The 21,951-nt window shown below is 36.8% G+C and overlaps 1 long non-coding RNA gene across 1 annotated transcript; it reads right to left on the minus strand.

Annotated features, from left to right (window-relative positions):
- Window positions 1-1,007: 1,007 nt before the first annotated feature.
- On the minus strand, window positions 1,008-2,129 carry LOC118491102. The gene is made up of 3 exons (XR_004890372.1): window positions 2,069-2,129; window positions 1,539-1,592; window positions 1,008-1,057 (listed from the first exon to the last, which is right to left on the minus strand). It is a non-coding gene; the product is annotated as an uncharacterized LOC118491102 (long non-coding RNA).
- Between the last annotated feature and the right edge of the window lie 19,822 nt (window positions 2,130-21,951).

Here is a 21,951-nt window from a genome sequence, read left to right on the forward strand (position 1 = left end):
TGCAAGCTGTACAGCCCAACTGCTTTGGCTTCAAAATCAGTTGCTGGATTTTGGTATCACTGCCAGAAAGACACCACTCATGTTGGACAGCCAGACAACAGAAAATATCATCAAAAATCTAGTTTCCCATTCAACCACCAAGCACATTGATATCAGACATCACTTTGTAAGGGATTGCTATGAAAAAGGTTTGATTTCTCTGCACCATGTACCAACTAAAGATCAGCTGGCAGATGTGCTAACCAAAGCATTAGACACATCCACCTTTGAAAGCTTGATCTCTAGGATTGGCATGCTGAACATGGAATAACAAGCAAAATCTTGTTTTTCTATGAATAGAAGCATTAAAATGTTTTCAGAAAATCAAAAATCCATCCTTAAAAATAGTTAAAAATGAAATTTTCATTAAATCCTAAAAGTCTGTCATAACCACTGTTTTGTTAAAACATCTGTTCTGTTAAAAGTTGTCCACTGCTGAAAGTCAACCCATGTTCTCTCATTTCCTTGGTAATCACTTTTGTTCAAAATCAGTGTCTTCATCCACTGATAAGCTATCCACTGATAGTTAAAATCACCCATTGTTTTCATTGTACCGTTACAACCACTGATATTGCTCCATCAGTGGTTTCATAAAACAACTGTCTTCCACTACTCATCAAGGGTTGACACGTGGACAGTACATAGCGGTCAGATCTTTTGTAACCTGATACGCCCCAAACCTTAAGAGATTAACTAGCTTAATATATATGGAAAAATTTTTGGAATTTTCGGCATGACCCGTTCGTACTAAACCACTATTACCTGTTTTACTCAAACAAACTCCAACATTTAACATTTTTCGACAAAATCAAAGAGGGCAAGGTTTATATTAAACACGACAAGACTACATTTACTAAGTTCCAACCCTACAACAAGGACATCGACTTACTACATAAGTTTAAGTACATTTAACCAAAACTTTAACCCATATCAAAATAACTTGTAACGGAAGCGTGAGGCGGACATGAATCAAGTGTGCATGTTCCAAGCCGTCCAATCGCCTAAGTCGAGGATTTACCTACATTAAACATCAAACTTTAAAAAGTTAGTAAAGATACTTATTTTGCCCACAATACCAAAATCGTAGTTTCAATCGTCTATATACTTTCATTGCTCATACGCATTCGATTGCCCATTTAAGTGGGTATGGCATACAATCTCGTAATGAGATTCAAGCATATCGCATACGACCCAGTAACATCGGGTTAATTGCTTTCAACTTAAAAATCTTTCGTTCTATCCGCATAACGAATTAGACTTCATACATTCGTTATTGCATCCATGGCCACCCGTTCTAGACGAATGGTACCATATTCTTACTCGACTTGGTTCAAATAGAATCGGTCGACTTACATAGCTTATTGGAACTTTTATTAGCATAACCAAATCCGCAAGGGATTTGCTTCTTACTTACTAATCACCAAAAATCATTAAGACAAGGGTTGTTTTTCATAATATTAGCAAAGTTTAAATAAAGTATTGTATTTAATGAAACATACCTCGGTCTTGTGATCCTTCCGTTTTCTTGGAATTTGAACCTTCTTCCTTCACGCCTATATCAACACATTTAATCTTTCGTTTAGTCCTCACAATTCATTCTATCATGTTCCAAACTACACATCATTATTCTTTCAAGCATTTCATCGAGCACCTAGTGTGCGTTACATTTATAAAACATAATGTACAACAATTTAAGCATGACTTCACTAGTTTATCATACATGCCATCAATAATTAACCTTGGTCTTACAATTTCTTTAGTCTACACCAATTCATCTTGCATTCAAGTATTACAAACAGAATCACATATCAAGATTACATATAATCAAAATCCCTAAAATCTTCCTATTCATAATACAATTTTTACAAGGTGGGTTTCATAAAATTTTCTTCCAATAAAACTAAAATCAAACATGATTTCGATTCTAGGGAGTAACCCTAACATCTAATTAACACAAATCATATCACGGATTCATGGTTGGGTTGAAACCCTTTCCCCAAAATTCACCAAATTCAGAAATTCGACTTACCACTTCACTAGATATGCTTAGATGATTGAAACTTTAGAACATGCAGCAATTAATCTTTGATTTCTCCTTGTCAATTGGTGAATTTTTGCAAGAACAAGGGTAACCCTTGTTTTTCCCTGCCCTTGATCGATCCCAGCATACGTACAGGGGATTTGTTTTTGGTTTAAACCTAATTAATCCTTACTAATTTAAAATGTTTCATATTACCCCCTTGAGACTTGTAAAATGTTTGGTTTAACACTTCTATGATTTAACTTATTTTGTGTTAAACTAAATTTTGGGATGTTACATAATCGCTGCCACGTCAGCATTCACTTTTTCTCTTATAAAACCCTGATCAAAACCCCCAAACAGGGTTTTTACTGTCGAATCGAATTCAAAAATTACTTTCTCAAAGCAGTTATCATCCATTTCTCTCAAATCATTCATCATTCTTCTCCCTCAAAATGGCAAAATCATCATCTTCTTCATCTGAAAAACCCACTGAACAAGCCATTGAAATTCCATGCAAAGCTCCCCACAATTACTTGGGTTTACTCAAAAAACCCACAGACACTAAAACCTTCGATTCCATCATAGACGCACTTTCGTCTTCAAAGTACAAAACTTTGTTGACTGCTGATGCTCCGATTTACCTAAAAACCCAGAGAGAATTTTGGAAAAATGCCACACTTGAATCTCAAGGTGAGACGGTCATAGCCATCAATTCATCAATAATGGGTAAAAAGGTCAAAATTACACCACAATCCATTTCAGAAGTATTTGAACTCAATGATTTGCAAGGTAAAACTTCTTTTACTAAAATTGAGTATCAAACTTATTTTATTGAGAGGGGGTATGCTGAAGAAATGAAAAAGGATACCTTACAAAAAGGTAATTTTCCTCCGGCTCCAAGATTTTTATTCCATACCCTCTTGATGTGTGTTTCAAATAAGACACCTGCTTTTAATGAAATACCATTAAAGATCTAATACCTGGGATATGCTATTTTACATAACGAAAATTTTAACTACTCCCAGGAGATCTTTGATGATTTGGTCAAAAATGTCACTAACAAATTATTCTTACTATTTCCAAGGTTCCTAAGCTTTTATTTTCAAAAGAATTTCGGAAAGGATGATGTTCATGTGCTCATCCAAGGTGAACCTTTTCAAATAAATAGCTTAACTCCTGAAACTTTTACAAGATTATCAAAGCCTTCTAAAACAAAAGCAGAGGCTCCTGGGCAGAATTTAGCAACTACCACTGCTCCTCAGGCACCTGCTGTTGAGCCCACTGCTCTAGGTGATCACAGCAGCAAAAGAACTGCTGTGAAACCCACACCTAAAACAACCAGAAAACCAAGACAAAAGAAAACTCAAAAGCCCCCCAAACCTACAAAAAAGGCAACTCTGGAAGATGAGATCTCAGAGCAACTGCCAGTGACAACACAAAAGTCACTAGAAACCACTGCTGCTACTTCCTTTGCTAGTAACGAGAAGTAAATCTAGTGTCCCGATCTGAGACAATTGACACAGGCACCCCGTGTCGAGATATAATCTCGTTCATGTAAATTTCTGCCATTTTCTCGGAAGAATAAGCTTCTTTAATGGGTAGAAAGTGAGCGCTTTTCGTAAGTCGGTCCACAATTACCCATATTGTATCATGCCCCTTTTTCATTCTTGGAAGCTTGGTTACTAAATCCATCGTTAGTTCCTCCCACTTCCATATTGGTATCTCTAAAGGTTGTGATTCTCCGTATGGCTTTTGATGTTCTGCTTTCACTTGGGAGCATGTTAAGCATTTTGCGACATATTTGACGATATCGCGTTTCATACCCGGCCACCAATAATTGGCCTTCAAGTCCCGATACATCTTTGTAGCCCCAGGGTGGACTGAATATCATGACTTATGAGCTTCTTCAAGTAACGCTGTCTTGACTTCGTATAAACGTGGTATCCAAATTCGGCCGAACCTCGTTTTGAGTCCGGTCGAGTTTTCTTCTAGCTTATCAATCACACCTTTTAACCTTTCTTTCTTTAAATCTTTTGCTTCAAGCGACTTTATTTGGGAATCCTGTATCATTTCAAGCAAATGTGGTGTAACTATCATTTTCATGGACCTTACTCGAATTGAAGGTGGAGTCTCCTTTCGGCTTAGTGCATCCACCACCACGTTTGCTTTTCCTGGGTGATAAAGGATATCGCAATCATAGTCTTTAATCAGTTCTAACCATCTTCGTTGCCTCATATTCAAATCTTTCTGTTCAAAGAAATACTTGAGGCTTTTATGATCCGAGTAAATTGTGCATTTTGTACCGTATAAGTAGTGTCTCCAGATCTTTAAAGCGAACACTACCACTGCCAATTCCAGATCATGTGTTAGGTAGTTTACCTCATGAGGCTTTAGTTGTCGCGAAGCATATGCAATAACCCTTCCCCGTTGCATCAAAACACAGCCTAAACCCTGATGTCAAGCGTCCGAATAAACAACCAGATCTTCAGTCCCATCTGGCAAGGTCAAAACCGGAGGACTCGACAATTTCTCCTTTAATATACGAAAGGCCTCTTCCTGTTCCTTACCCCATACAAACTTTTCTTTCTTTCTACTTAGTCTGGTTAAAGGTAAGGCTATCTTCGAGAAATCCTGTATGAACCGTCTGTAGTATCCCGCGAGGCCTAGAAAACTTCTTATCTCGGTCTGATTCTTCGGGGAAACCCATTTCATTACAACATCGATCTTTGACGGATCCACTAAAACGCCTTCCGAATTAATTACGTGACCCAGAAACTGCACCTCTCTGAGCCAGAAGGAGCATTTTGAAAATTTCGCATAGAGTTTTTCTTTACGGAGAGTTTCAAGTACTTCTCGTAAATGTCTCGCATGATCTGCCTTGCTTCGCGAATAAATTAGGATATCATCAATGAATACAATCACGGACTTATCTAACATGGGTCGGCATACCCGGTTCATAAGATCCATAAACGCTGCTGGAGCGTTCGTTAACCCAAAGGACATAACTAGGAATTCGTAGTGCCCGTATCGGGTTCTAAATGCAGTCTTTGCAATATCTTCTTTTCGCACTCTGACTTGATGGTACCCCGATCGCAAGTCAATCTTGGAGAACCAACTCGCCCCTTGTAATTGATCGAAAAGGTCATCAATTCTAGGTAAAGGGTAGCGGTTCTTCACGGTTAGTTTATTTAATTCTCTATAATCGATGCACATGCGCATCGACCCATCTTTCTTCTTAACGAATAGTACGGGCGCTCCCCACGGTGACACACTCGGGCGTATAAAGCCCTTATCTAACAAATCTTGTAATTGTGTCAGTAGCTCCCGCATTTCGGTGGGAGCCAATCTATAGGGAGCCTTCGCAACCGGCTTTGCACCTGGATTCAAATCAATGCGAAACTCTACTTCTCGTTCGGGAGGGAGTCCCGGCAATTCCTCCGGATTTACGTCCGGAAATTCATTCACTACCTCTACATCTTCCAGCTTCGGGAGGGTTTGCTGAGCGTCTATCACATAAGCCAGGTATGCTCTATTTCCATTAAGTATATATTTAAAGGCTTGGACAAGTGTACACAATTTGGTTTCTACGTTTCTTTCCTCTTGAATACTCAGTTGCCTTCCACTTGGTGCTTGAATAAACATTATCTTATTTTCACAATTAATTTCTACCCGGTGTCGTGCCAACCAATCCATTCCCACTATCATTTTAAATTCCCCCAGAACCATAGGTATGAGATCAATTTCAAATTCCTCATCTTCCATTATAAATTTGCATTTCCTACATATCTCGTGTAGCATATAGATCTTACTATCAGCTATTTCTACTTCTAAAGGCATCGGCAATCTTTCAATCTTAAATAAAGGATGTTGTACGATTTCACTAGAAATAAACGACATAGTGGCTCCGGTATCAAACAAAACATAAATCGGTATGGAGTTTATTAGAAAGATACCTGAGACCACTTAAAAATTTGAAACATCCTCCCTTTCGCCCTAGAACCCTCTTGCTTCTTATCTTCTTTCTTCGACTCTTGCTGAAGTTTTGGGCATTCCGATTTAACGTGCCCCTTTTCAAAACAATGGAAGCAAGTCTTTGGGTTATTTGGACACTGATAAGACGAATGCCCTTCCTTACCACATTTATAACACCCCTTCTTGCCTAACAAGCATTCCCCCATATGAAGTTTTCCACAAGTCTTGCACGGCGTGATACCACTCTTCGACTTATCCTTTCTTCCTTGCTCTTGATACTTCCCCTTTTTGGTCGGGGTCGAACTTCCACCTTTTTCATTTGGTCTCTTTTCTCCACGTTCTTCTTGCCTCTTGATTTCGATTTCTCTATCCCGCGCTAGATTGATGAGCTCATCAAGAGTCTCACACTTCGAGGGAGTGATGAACTCCCTAAATTATGCCTTCAATACGCCATAAAAGCGATTAATCTTCATTCTTTCAGTTTGCACAAACTCTCCACAAAACTTCATCTTATCCAAGAAAATGTTCGATATCTCATTTATCCTCTCGTTTTTATGTCGGAGGCGTAAGAAATCCTCTTGAATCTTATCAATGGCTGACTGAGGACAGTGATATTTCATGAAGGGAACCTTAAACTCTTGCCAGGTCATCGTTTGGAGTCTTTCTTCGCCTATTTCCTTGCTATGCGCATCCCACCCAATCTTTTGCCTGGAGGGTGAGTTGGCCCGTAGCAAACATCACTTGATCTTCTTTATCACACCGGCTTCGTATAAACACCGCCTCCATGTTTGAAATCCATCTTTGGCATGCGATCGGATCAATTTTACCATCATACGTTGCCGGATTGCACGCCATGAAGTCTTTATACGTGCATCGTCGTTCCTTGCCTTTACTTCTAGACCCCTCAATTAGTTCTTTCAATTCCTCGATCTTACTAGTCATCATAGCATCTACGACTCCCAAAACCCGGCTTTCCACCTCTTGAGCTAATCGCGGAAGATGGGCTTGCATAACCCCTTCCGCCACCTCCGTGACCCTACTGTTAAATGCTTCTTGCCGAGTCGTGTCATCATCCTCATTAACGTTTCTTGCATCAGCCATCTACACAATGTCATGTTTTCATTTAATACAATTCATAAGCTTTCCGTATATCATAGTTCATTAACTCATGTTTCTTTCATTCATACTCTTACATTTTTAAATCTTTGCCCACTTTTAAAGTTTTCATCATTCGTCCGCATCACTGAACATATTACCTTTGGCTTTTATAACTTCATTCGCTCGTAACCACTACCCGTGATTACATCTACCTTTTTAGGCCTTACATGGGCCTCACTTAGCTATAAAGTAGGCTTTCAAACAACTCGGGGACTCGAAATATGGAAAATTACATAATTGAAAAAGTTTTGGCGGACCAGACCTCCGCTAGCCGTCGGCGACGGTCTAGCCCCCCGTCGGCGACGGGTCCAGGAAAGTGGCGTTGGCCACATTTTACCGTAGACAGGAAAATAAGGCGACGGCACAAGGGGGGCGTCGGCGACGGCCTTCCGTTTGATGATTTCGCTGCAGCTTTGTTTAAGCACTTTTAATCGCATTTTCGGGCCGATTCCAGCTATACAGTTCCTGGAATTTCCCGTTTCACCTCCCCTCATTACATACAAAAATACTTATCTTCATTATCTACATTATAAGCTTACTATGCAAACTTGCGTTTACCGAAACTTAAATTTTTACCTCGTTGGCGATCTTGGAACGAGCACACTTTCGAGCGAGCCATTGGTTTGAGTTCAAGCGCTATTACTCTAGCTCGAATCCCTCTAACCTAGGCTCTGATACCAACTTGATACACCCCAAACCTTAAGAGATTAACTAGCTTAATATATATGGAAAAATTTTTGGAAATTTCGGCATGACCCGTTCGTACTAAACCACTATTACCTGTTTTACTCAAACAAACTCCAACATTTAACATTTTTCGACAAAATCAAAGACGGGCAAGGTTTATATTAAACACGACAAGACTACATTTACTAAGTTCCAACCCTACAACAAGGACATCGACTTACTACATAAGTTTAAGTACATTTAACCAAAACTTTAACCCATATCAAAATAACTTGTAACGGAAGCGTGAGGCAGACATGAATCAAGTGTGCACGTTCCAAGCCGTCCAATCGCCTAAGTCGAGGGTTTACCTACATTAAACATCAAACTTTAAAAAGTTAGTAAAGATACTTATTTTGCCCACAATACCAACATTGTAGTTTCAATCGTCTATATACTTCCATTGCTCATACGCATTCGATTGCCCATTTAAGTGGGTATGGCATACAATCTCGTAATGAGATTCAAGCATATCGCACACGACCCGGTAACATCGGGTTAATTGCTTTCAACTTAAAAATCTTTCGTTCTATCCGCATAACGGATTAGACTTCATACATTCGTTATTGCATCCATGGCCACCCGTTCTAGACGAATGGTACCATATTCTTACTCGACTTGGTTCAAATAGAACCGGTCGACTTACATAGCTTATTGGAACTTTTATTAGCATAACCAAATCCGCAAGGGATTTGCTTCTTACTTACTAATCACCAAAAATCATTAAGACAAGGGTTGTTTTTCATAATATTAGCAAAGTTTAAATAAAGTATTGTATGTAATGAAACATACCTCGGTCTTGTGATCCTTCCGTTTTCTTGGAATTTGAACCTTCTTCCTTCACGCCTATATCAACACATTTAATCTTTCGTTTAGTCCTCACAATTCATTCTATCATGTTCCAAACTACACATCATTATTCTTTCAAGCATTTCATCGAGCACCTAGTGTGCATAACAATTATAAAACATAATGTACAACAATTTAAGCATGACTTCACTAGTTTATCATACATGCCATCAATAATTAACCTTGTTCTTACAATTTCTTTAGTCTACACCAATTCATCTTGCATTCAAGTATTACAAACAGAATCACATATCAAGATTACATATAATCAAAATCCCTAAAATCTTCCTATTCATAATACAATTTTTACAAGGTGGGTTTCATAAAATTTTCTTCCAATAAAACTTAAATCAAACATGATTTCGATTCTAGGGAGTAACCCTAACATCTAATTAACACAAATCATATCACGAATTCATGGTTGGGTTGAAACCCTTTCCCTAAAATTCACCAAATTCAGAAATTCGACTTACCACTTCACTAGATATGCTTAGATGATTGAAACTTTAGAACATGCAGCAATTAATCTTTGATTTCTCCTTGTCAATTGGTGAATTTTTGCAAGAACAAGGGTAACCCTTGTTTTTCCCTGCCCTTGATCGATCCCAGCATACGTACAGGGGATTTGTTTTTGGTTTAAACCTAATTAATCCTTACTAATTTAAAATGTTTCATATTACCCCCTTGAGACTTGTAAAATGTTTGGTTTAACACTTCTATGATTTAACTTATTTTGTGTTAAACTAAATTTTGGGATGTTACATAATCGCTGCCACATCAGCATTCACTTTTTCTCTTATAAAACCCTGATCAAAACCCCCAAACAGGGTTTTTACTGTCGAATCGAATTCAAAAATTACTTTCTCAAAGCAGTTATCATCCATTTCTCTCAAATCATTCATCATTCTTCTCCCTCAAAATGGCAAAATCATCATCTTCTTCATCTGAAAAACCCACTGAACAAGCCATTGAAATTCCATGCAAAGCTCCCCACAATTACTTGGGTTTACTCAAAAACCCCACAGACACTAAAACCTTCGATTCCAACATAGACGCACTTTCGTCTTCAAAGTACAAAACTTTGTTGACTACTGATGCTCTGATTTACCTAAAAACCCAGAGAGAATTTTGGAAAAATGCCACACTTGAATCTCAAGGTGAGACGGTCATAGCCATCAATTCATCAATAATGGGTAAAAAGGTCAAAATTACACCACAATCCATTTCAGAAGTATTTGAACTCAATGATTTGCAAGGTAAAACTTCTTTTACTAAAATTGAGTATCAAACTTATTTTATTGAGAGGGGGTATGCTGAAGAAATGAAAAAGGATACCTTACAAAAAGGTAATTTTCCTCCGGCTCCAAGATTTTTATTCCATACCCTCTTGATGTGTGTTTCAAATAAGACACCTGCTTTTAATGAAATACCATTAAAGATCCAATACCTGGGATATGCTATTTTACATAACGAAAATTTTAACTACTCCCAGGAGATCTTTGATGATTTGGTCAAAAATGTCACTAACAAATTATTCTTACTATTTCCAAGGTTCCTAAGCTTTTATTTTCAAAAGAATTTCAGAAAGGATGATGTTCATGTGCTCATCCAAGGTGAACCTTTTCAAATAAATAGCTTAACTCCTGAAACTTTTACAAGATTATCAAAGCCTTCTAAAACAAAAGCAGAGGCTCCTGGGCAGAATTTAGCAGCTACCACTGCTCCTCAGGCACCTGCTGCTGAGCCCACTGCTCTAGGTGATCACAACACCAAAACAACTACTGTGAAACCCACACCTAAAACAACCAGAAAACCAAGACAAAAGAAAACTTAAAAGCCCCCCAAACCTACAAAAAAGGCAACTCTGGAAGATGAGATCCCAGAGCAACTGCCAATGACAACACAAAAGTCACTAGAAACCACTGCTGCTACTTCCTCACAGCAGATGGTAGAAAGATCTCAAACTGTCACGACCCCCGACCCCATCTGGCCGGAATCGGTGCCGTGAGCAGTCCAGTGGTACCGGTGATTATTTTGAAAAACATTGCAGCGGAAATTTCATCAGGACCGTGAGTTAGGAAAAATATCAGAGTTTAGAAACACCGGATTTTATTTAAATAGATGGAATAAATTCCATGTTTTACAAAGGTAGCTTTTAATAAAAAGAATATTTCTTAATTTGAAAATAAGCCACTTCTTGAAGTCCTTCAGTGTCGGATCCAATCCTTACTCCAATCTATTGTAATTACCTGAAACGCATTTTAAAAAGATTTTGTCAGCGGGAAATACTGAGTGAGTTCATTCAGTTTTTAGGAAATGACCCATAGTTATAAATTACAGCATAAGAGCGATTACAATGGTTCATATCTTATTTTTATCTGGCTTTCTGTCACAATGGTGACAAGTCACAATGGTGACGATGGTCATACCACTATTAGGTCAATGAACTCTAATAGTGACGTTTCTCCCTAGTAGGTCAATGAACCTAACTGGGAGAAATAGTAATGTGCACAATACCCCACTAACCAATAAATCAAGATATCCACGACTTAGTCCCTGTAATTATAACACTTTGAAAATAATTTGGAGTATTGTAAAACAGTTGATAAAAAGAGAATGACTCACAAACTGTGAGAAAAGAGTTTATAAAAGGGGAATGACTCACTAATCATCATGCAGGATTGAGTTAACAAACTTCTTGATTCTACTTTTCCCAATAATTAAGCATGTACTTTATTATTCTGGATCTTCTGATGATTTAATAGTTTGTTTGATTGTAAGGGTGTAGTTGGGAGTGTTTTTGGTGGTTTAACAGAATGGAATATGTATTGGTGTAAAACCCAAATCGAACCTTAACGAATTTCACAAAAACCGGGTTAATGATCAATATAGCTTTTACGATAACTCACGAGATCAAATTCTCCCAATAAATGACAAAGTGCAATACTTCAACTCATTTATCGTATTAACGACAAACGACAAACGACAAAGTATAATACTTCAACTCATTTATCGAATTATCGACAAACGACAAAGTATAATGCTTCAACTCATTTATCGAATTATCGACAAACGACAAAGCATAACCCAATGTGGGCGGCACTTAGACATTCTTTAGATATATTGATTGCTCGGAAAATGAATCGTAATAGCGATCGAGTTATTACCCTGTTATTGTGGCAGAATTTCGAGATTAGGTGGGTTTTTGGAGTATTTCGACGATATCTCGTTGCCTGAATCGAATTTGCTCGTCGAACCAACGCAGGAAATCAAGTGCCAAACTCCTCTATTTATACTGGAAAAACGGCGCGCTCGCGTGTCACGACAGGGAAACCTGGTCCTGGCGCGTGGCGCGAGAGGTCACTTTTACTATGAGGTAGCCACGCGTCTCAGTAGCTTGGGTGAGTCGACGGTTTCTTAAAATTCAATTTCTATCGAAAACAGTTTGGATAATACTAACTAGGAAATACCCCCCCTGAGTTTTTAGGGGCCCTGATCCTGATTTCGATTGTTCTGAAAATTTTAGGGGTCATGCAGTATCACTTGGGGGTCTCAATTAGGGTTTCCTATTGGACAAAATATAATAAGAAATAATAGTTTTGGTGAGAGTTGTTACATTCTCCCCACCTTAATAAAAATCTCGTCCTCGAGATTTGAACTATGATATTTTCTTGGGGTTATGTTTCTTCTTTTAATTAAGAGGAATAATATAGCGTGGAATGGAATCAAATGATATTTTGAGGGATATGAAAAATTTAAAATTAAAATTGATTTATAGAAACAATTGGATTTAATATTCGAAATGAACTTACTTTGATCAATTGAGGGAGATTCTGAATGGATAGATATTTATTTGTGAATGGAAGTATGGAAAATGATTTGTTAATGATTATCCGAAAATCAATATCGTTTACTTAAATGGTACTGGACAACAGGATTTAGTGTATTGTAATCTGAGTACATAATTGTACCAAGAATATGACGAATCAAACGAATGACTCATGAATAGGGTTTAACACAGGTTACAGCTCTATTCGGATGCTACAAAGTGTTTGTAATAATTGAAAGAATTCAATAATGATGACTGAATAAATTCACCGTTTTTGAAATTGTGAGTTTCAAGGAAGCGAATCTAGATATTTCAAAAGATGAAATGTTCAAACGGATGAGATGAAATGGTATAGTTTTTCAAGGTGATTGGGTTCAAGCCAAAAGATATATGATCTATAGATTCTTAAAATGAATGTGAAGAACTTTTTGGAATTAGTAAAATTCTTTGTCAGAAGAAAACTTACCTTGATTGGTACCTAAGGAAGACTTAAGATTGACCAGTTAAAAATGAAATGAAACCATGAAAATGATTCGGCAAATATTGAATTATGATATGAGAAAATCAATGTGCTGAGATGGGTGATGAAAAGACAATGAAGTTAGAGTATTTTTGTCTTAATACACCATTGTATTCAGATGATTTTAATCAAAATGTTTGATTTAAAGATAGGTGATATTTTGGTTTACTAAATACCTTTTCCTTTTATGTTATCATAAAGTAGAATAATAAATATAGATAGGTTTAAAATATCAAAACCCGTAATAATAATAATGTATATTTTATAAATAGGTTTACCCAATATCGTAGAACTCATGATTATTATTTTTAAAATCAAGTATGTTTACTATAAGATTAGGGTATCATGAAAGTAGAATAATAGATGTTTATTTTAATATCGAGCATACTTAAATATTGGCTTGCGTAAAGGACATTTGATATTTTAATATGTACATATTATAAAGGAATATTTCTATAAGTATTTAATAGTTGTGAAATATTAATTAAGATGATCATTTATTTATAATATGTTTTGTTCATGAATGCTTAGACAATTATTTAGATAATTTTGTTCGTCCCCTTAATTATTTTTATGAAAATATATTTTCTCTTTACAGTACGAAGTATATATATTTCTATATATAATATAAAAATATGTAATTGAAATTTACTAACTAAGTATGATGACTTAATTTATATATAGTAAATAGTTATTATCATGGTTGGATATTGGTTAGTGCTGCCTTGTTTAAGCATAGGTGATCAGTCCATGCTTAACTAAGGCTAGGCTATCTAATACCCGTCTTTTACAATAACCCTAGTATTTTAAAATAATACCAACACTATCATTATTAATATTATTACTAATAATAAAATTAATATGAATTACCAATAATAAATAACTAAATAAAACTAAAATGAGAGTATACCTCAAACATAATTTTATATGTAAAATATAAATTCTGCACCTCAATGGTTTTAACAAGAATTTTAAATATAGTAATATTATATTATAAATTAGGTAATTACTTATGTAAGTTTCCATATAAAATAAATAAAATTTATATTTTAAATTTATGAAATGTTTTTCGATCAATGATGATAATAAATATCACGAAAGGCTCGATTGATGCTGTAAGAACTATTTAAGAGATACACGGAAATAGGACATGAAATGGGGTATCCTTATCTTAGCACATAATTGTGTTTAAGATTGTTTGTATAGAACAAAGCGGATTCAAAATAAGTAAATAACTAAATAATTAATCCGAGATTAGCGCAAGCTTCTGATTTTGTGAAAACGTCACCACAAGGTGATCGTGATTTAAAGAAAATGATTTAATGAAGTTGAAGACCAACAAGCATGTTATAGTTCAAGAAAATTGAAGTGCTTGTTGGGATTATTTTGAATATGATGGTTGCAATTCATCATATGGGACTTTGAATGGAATATGTATTGCGAGCAAGTTAACTGATTTTGAATAAACCGAGTTTGAATAAGAAAGTTCGACATGATCACAACAAAACCATGTATACCTTTCAAAAGAAACTCGAGTTTTTTCGAGAAACTCATTGCTTTGATATTAGAGAGTCATTGCTTTGTAAAAACGCGGTTTACAATGTAAAGATCAAGTATAGTGAAATGATATTTGAACTTTTGATAAAGCAACAAATTGGAATGTTGCCCTCCTATGGTTTTCATAACTCAAATGAACCATATGCGCAACAAACAGTGCATGTGTAACGTGTGGATTTACCAAGAAATGAAATAGATCAATATTTGCTACTATGAAAGAAATACTCATGGTATGATGACTATTAGAGGAAGTAAAAACACGAAAGTCAATTCTTTATAGGCAGAAGTCAGAATTGCAACGAAAGAAATATAAGAGCTTTATCTGGAATTTCGTGTGATAACTTATTTGTTTAATGACATTATCAGAGAATGTCGAATGAAGTGAAATGAAATAGGGAATGTGAAAAACTATATGACTTCTTTTGTAGTACTAATAATTATGACTCAGGTTAAACTATGTACCGATGTTTGTGAAATGTTGTTCCAACGTACCTCAGCGAGATTTTGATTGTTTGTAAGATCATGTGGCAAAATACCGCTTTTTGATTAGTAGTACTTTTTACCGACGGAATTAATATTGGTGTCATCGTGCCTAATTTATATTTTTCAAAGGTCTTGCCTTGGAAGTTGTGTGTGATAAACTTCGACCTTTGTGGACGTATAATTTTAAGTTTCATGTGTTTTTCTTGTGCACCAAAATTTTACATGCTTCTTATTTGAGTTCATAATTGTGGCGTTAATAATTTATGGTAACGTTTTGGTAATTCTTATATTTTTTATGGTGTCCCAACTTAATGGGTTTCCATTTATTATTGTTGCTCGAGTTACGAGGTATATGATCAAACAAAATAATGTTTGATATCGATATAGGTAAGAGATTCTTGATAAAGGAATCTAAATTTATTATTGACACATATACTTGTGCTTTATCCCTAATTATCAATTGTTATGGCTTTTGAAATTTCTTATAGATATACATATCTATATAATCATATATTTCACATGCTGTAATATACATACCCTTTATAAGGTTAATGTATTTAACAGATTCTTATTTTCAAAAACAAGTCTGATATCAGGCCATGATACTTATTTAGGGAAATCTTGTCACTTGTTTGACATTTTATATATACCCCATCTTACCCGGTTCGCGCCGGAGAGGTAACCTCAGTATATCCGGACAAGCTGGAGAGTCTGCTACTCTATACCCAGTTTTGCCGAAGAAAATTTTCTATTTCCCATAAATAGTATCTTTTCAAGATTTTAAAAGTGCCTCTTTTATTAGGACTTTTATCCCGAATCAAAGAAATTTGTATTCCCATAACATATCTTATTCTAGACCAAATAATATCAATAAGCAAGAATAAATAGCAATTAAGTGTTATTGCCTGCTAACCGTCATTCTTATGATATACCAGTATTCATTACATTATACTTATATAATTAATTTACCTTAAAGTTTATTTTAAGGCAAAATTCTTAAGTTCAAGTCTAAATATCATTCAGAATGTTATCAGATAATTTTTAAGTTTCTAACTTTCCGTTTAAGCTTAGGTATTATTATAACACCTATTTGCGTAAACAAGTGGCTTAGCTTATACTAAGGCATCTTTTCTTATGTGCAAGTCTAAATGCTATCAGATGTGCTACCAGTTAAGTTAATAGCAATCTCCTAACTCTTTTATTTAAGCTTAAGTATTGTTATCACAACACTTTATAGGCTTAAAGTAGTGGCTTAGCTCTGATACCACCTTCTGTCACGACCCCCGACCCCATCTGGCCGGAATCGGTGCCGTGAGCAGTCCCGTGGTACCGGTGATTATTTTGAAAAACATTGCAGCGGAAATTTCATCAGGACCGTGAGTTAGGAAAAATATCAGAGTTTAGAAACACCGGATTTTATTTAAATAGATGGAATAAATTCCATGTTTTACAAAGGTAGCTTTTAATAAAAACAATATTTCTTAATTTGAAAATAAGCCACTTCTTGAAGTCCTTCAGTGTCGGATCCAATCCTTACTCTAATCTATTGTAATTACCTGAAACGCGTTTTAAAAAGATTTTGTCAGCGGGAAATACTGAGTGAGTTCATTCAGTTTTTAGGAAATGACCCATAGTTATAAATTACAGCATAAGAGCGATTACAATGGTTCATATCTTATTTTTATCTGGCTTTCTGTCACAATGGTGACAAGTCACAATGGTGACGATGGTCATACCACTATTAGGTCAATGAACTCTAATAGTGACATTTCTCCCTAGTAGGTCAATGAACCTAACTGGGAGAAATAGTAATGTGCACAATACCCCACTAACCACTAAATCAAGATATCCACGACTTAGTCCCTGTAATTATAACACTTTGAAAATAATTTGGAGTATTGTAAAACAGTTGATAAAAAGAGAATGACTCACAAACTGTGAGAAAAGAGTTTATAAAAGGGGAATGACTCACTAATCATCATGCAGGATTGAGTTAACAAACTTCTTGATTCTACTTTTCCCGATAATTAAGCATGTACTTTATTATTCTGGATCTTCTGAAGATTTAATAGTTTGTTTGATTGTAAGGGTGTAGTTGGGAGTGTTTTTGGTGGTTTAACAGAATGGAATATGTATTGGTGTAAAACCCAAATCGAACCTTAACGAATTTCACAAAAACCAGGTTAATGATCAATATAGCTTTTACGATAACTCACGAGATCAAATTCTCCCAATAAATGACAAAGTGCAATACTTCAACTCATTTATCGTATTAACGACAAACGACAAAGTATAATACTTCAACTCATTTATCGAATTATCGACAAACGACAAAGTATAATGCTTCAACTCATTTATCGAATTATCGACAAACGACAAAGCATAACCCAATGTGGGCGGCACTTAGACATTCTTTGGATATATTGATTGCTCGGAAAATGAATCGTAATAGCGATCGAGTTATTACCCTGTTATTGTGGCAGAATTTCGAGATTAGGTGGGTTTTTGGAGTATTTCGACGATATCTCATTGCCTGAATCGAATTTGCTCGTCGAACCAACGCAGGAAATCAAGTGCCAAACTCCTCTATTTATACTGGAAAAACGGCGCGCTCGCGTGTCACGACAGGGAAACCTGGTCCTGGCGCGTGGCGCGAGAGGTCACTTTTAATATGAGGTAGCCACGCGTCTCAGTAGCTTGGGTGAGTCGACGGTTTGTTAAAATTCAATTTCTATCGAAAACAGTTTGGATAATACTAACTAGGAAATACCCCCCCTGAGTTTTTAGGGGCCCTGATCCTGATTTCGATTGTTCTGAAAATTTTAGGGGTCATGCAGTATCACTTGGGGGTCTCAATTACGGTTTCCTATTGGATAAAATATAATAAGAAATAATAGTTTTGGTGAGAGTTGTTACACAAACCATGCCTCAAACTCCTCCTGCTTCTTCTCAAAAAGAACAGGTTGTAAGAATAGGGACACCACAATATGATGCTCTGGAATCACTTGCTTCCATCATCCACAGCCCACTACCCGGGGCAAATTCGCTTTCTACACCCATACTCACTGCCACAATTCCCCCGCAAACAAAACTTTTGTTGTATGCTCTTGATTTGAACCAGACACAAACGAGTCCTTCTCACTCACCTGTAAATGAGAATATACCCCAATAAGTGACTGGGTCTGATGTTTCAATCATTGCTAACCCACCAACAACACCTGAGGAGGTTACACTGCAGGATGTACAAGTACTTCCTGTCAGTAGTTCAAATGAAGCAGCAACTACAGGTGTTGGATCCACTGATCTACACCTGGCCAGTTGTTTCATCAATCAGTCTTCCTTAAAGGCAATTTCCTCTCCAGCAACTCTGATAACCACTGGTGTGTTTGTTCCAACCACTGGTACATTTAAAAGGTTATCAAGTACTGAGGAAAGAAGTCCCAAGTACCGAGAACAAGGGGCATCATTGGATGACTTTTGGGATAATTTCCCTAAGACAACCACTGATACAACCACTGTTAGTGGGAAATCAGATGATCCTATTAAGTTGGGGGATGGTTTAATGTACCAAGAATTGACCGCTAGAGTTGACAAACTTGATACTTCTATTGCAGAAATCAAAGAAATGTCGCAACAGTTGTTAAAAGTACAAAAGGTACCATCCACTGCTGCACCACCTCCAATAGCTGCTCCATCATCTGTTTCTACTCCTATTGAGTTGTGGAGTTTGTTTCAACCACTGCTACACCATCAAAGAGAGTTAGCTGATCAGCAACATGAGATACAAGTTCAAAAGATCATAAATCTCATGGAAGCAAGGTTTAAAGACACCCAGGCAGATATCAAGGCAATCAAGGCCCATATACTGAACACCACTGGCACTGCTCCTCCCTCTGTTATCTTTGTGGATAACCCGCCACCAGATAATGCCAAAAAGGGGGAGAAATTGAAGCAGTTGAAAATAAAGGGATATGAAGATGGTCTGTATATTGAACCACAAAAAGATAGTATACTTCCAGACATCCCTTTGCCAGGTGGGTCCAAAAAGATTGATGTAACCACAAATGCGATTGCTGAGGCAAAAGCAAGTGTAAAAAGGGATAAGGAGGCTAAGGATAAAGCCAGGTGGGAGCAGGAGAAAAGAGCTTTTATGGAGCTGAATGAGCAGGGTATTTCAGAGCCTAAGGATGATGAAAATCCTGAGCCAAAAAGAAAGCAGCCCACTAGAAAAGTGAGGCAACCCAAACACACACCATCCAAACCCACAAAGCAAACTCCCAAACCTACCAAAAGCTCCACACATCAATCTTCCACCCAAACAGTTGTTGTAACACCTGTTGTATCAACAATTGTTGGTACTTCAGTGGTTTCAGCAGTTGTTAACCCAACAACCACCACTTCAACTACAACAACTGCTCCCATTTCAACCACTGCCCCACCAAAAATACCATCACCACTAAAAACAATTTCATCACCACCATCACATCCTGCCAAAAAGCAGAAAACAGGTGATGACACATCATCAGTTGTAATGACAACAGAGGTTGAAACACCAGTTGTTTCAACAGCTGTTAGTCAGCTAACTTCCACTCAAATCACCACTTCACAACCATCCAAAACACCACCAGCCTCTCCTAAACCAAAAAGGAGAAGGATAATTTTAAAAGATGATGATTCTTCACCACCACCACCAACTTCACAACCTTTGTCACTTGTTACTATACCAAACCATGTTCCTCTCTCTTCAGTCCAACTTCAAAAGCCAAACACTACCATCACTCCTGCAGGTGCTGAGTACCCTTTAGAGCTTATAGTAATTAGAGAGGATATCAAATCCTTCTATACTGAAGATGACCCTGCTAAAAGGAGTTTACCTTCTGTTCAAGGATATGCAAGGCCTAATAATATTGAAGAATACTTGAAGGTCAAAGCTCAACAAGCAGAGGATATCTCTAAAAGAAATTCACATGGTAAATCTGACAAGGAAATTCAAAGGCACTATCAATTCCTGCTCACACGAGTCAGAACTTTGGAGCAGTTTGCAAAAAACCTTTGTCAGCAATTATCAGAAAGGGCAGATGAAACCTTGAGAAAAGACTATCTTGATAACATTATGGCTTACAAGAAATACAAGGGTGAAAAGTACATGTACAAAGAATGGACCATTCAAGAGCTTGAAAGTGAAGAAGCCATGATTCAAGATATGATCAAAAACAAAGTTAAACATACTCCTCCAGATTGGGCAAAATACAAGAAGAATGTACCAGATAAAGTGTTAGAACTGAAGAAAATGAAAGAGGAACTTATCACTGCTGATTTTGGTTCAAGAAATCAGGTGACAAGGTGGAAAGAAGACAAAGTCAGGGCCAGCTACAAAAAGTTGGAAGAATTAAGAAAGAAAAATCCAAATGTACCACAAAAGCCTGACTACCCTGAAGCAGTGGTTCCAGAAAATCCACAAAAGCAACAATTCAAAAGATCCACTGCTCCACCTGCTGCTTTCATTTACCAAAGAAGGAAACAAAAGCAGATGGATAAAGAAACAGCAGCAGATAAAGAAGCAGGGGATTTTGTTGTGAAAGAAGGGCTTAAGCGGATGATTGAAGAAAGACTTGAGTCTACACAAACTTCAAACACTGCTCAGCCAGTTATTACAAGGCTACCATCTGTAAACTCCTCATCAAATAAAAATCGCCCAAGAAACCCACTGGATTCAAAAATACTAAAGTGGAAAACTGACAAACAGACCCACGTATTGACTCTGATTAAATCCAATGGAGAAGTGAAGAAAATATCAGGGGAACAAGCACTAGGCCTGAGTGTTGAAGATCTGCAAGATCTCCTTGATCTTACACTGTGCAGGGATGAAGATGATACAGATGCCCTGGACTTTGAGTTACAACTTAAAGGACAAGTAAGGGAACTGTTGATGAGGCAATAAAGATCTACAATAATGAAGGGTTTTGGCATCATCTGTTCCAGAGGGAGATTATTGGGATTGAACCCTACCAAAGGAACAGTTGATTAAAGCCAAAACTGGATCAGAGCAGTGGATCCAAAATAAGCAGATGTTTGTATTTCATTCTATCCCCTTGAAAGTGGTTCTAACATCTGATGACCTTCATCCACTGATCCTTTACAACAACTGCTGCCTTACAACTGCTGATCAAGTATAAAGACTGATGACGACTAAAGCCCTGATGATCAATCTACTGTTATGGGTCAAGCACTGCTGAAGAAACCAAGTACTGCTGGAGTCACAACAGTGGAAGGATAAAGCAATAGTTTAGTCTTTCCTTTTGTAAAGTATTGTAATCAGTAGTTAGCTAAACAGTGCTTGTATTAGATCAGTAGTTTCAGGTTGTTAGGAGGTTAGATGTCACTTTCATGGTGACGTCAGCCAAGATGCTTCAGTGGTTTGCTCGTGCCTATAAATAGAACAGTAAATAGAATAGTACCCTGTACTGTTCTATTAGCTCTTTCACCACTTGTCTTCCTATACGAGCAAATACTATGAGCTCAGGCTGAGGGGGAGTTTGTTACATGCATGCAAAGTTGTAATCAGTGATTGGAATAAATTTAATCATTTGGTTCAATGTTCAAACATGTGTGTTAAAAGCATTTCTCTTTTTTGATTGTGTGCAAAGTTTATTTCCATTTTATTTCCGCTGCAATTACTTGTTCATCTTCATTAATTTCTAAACAAAACACAATCAAAGAGAAACTCAGATCCTAACATATTGAAAAAGTAAAAGAAATATCAAATTAGTGGGACCCACCCCTACCCTCCCCTTC

Source organism: Helianthus annuus, chromosome 4, assembly GCF_002127325.2.
Source record: "Helianthus annuus cultivar XRQ/B chromosome 4, HanXRQr2.0-SUNRISE, whole genome shotgun sequence".
Classification (NCBI taxonomy): Eukaryota; Viridiplantae; Streptophyta; class Magnoliopsida; order Asterales; family Asteraceae; genus Helianthus; species Helianthus annuus.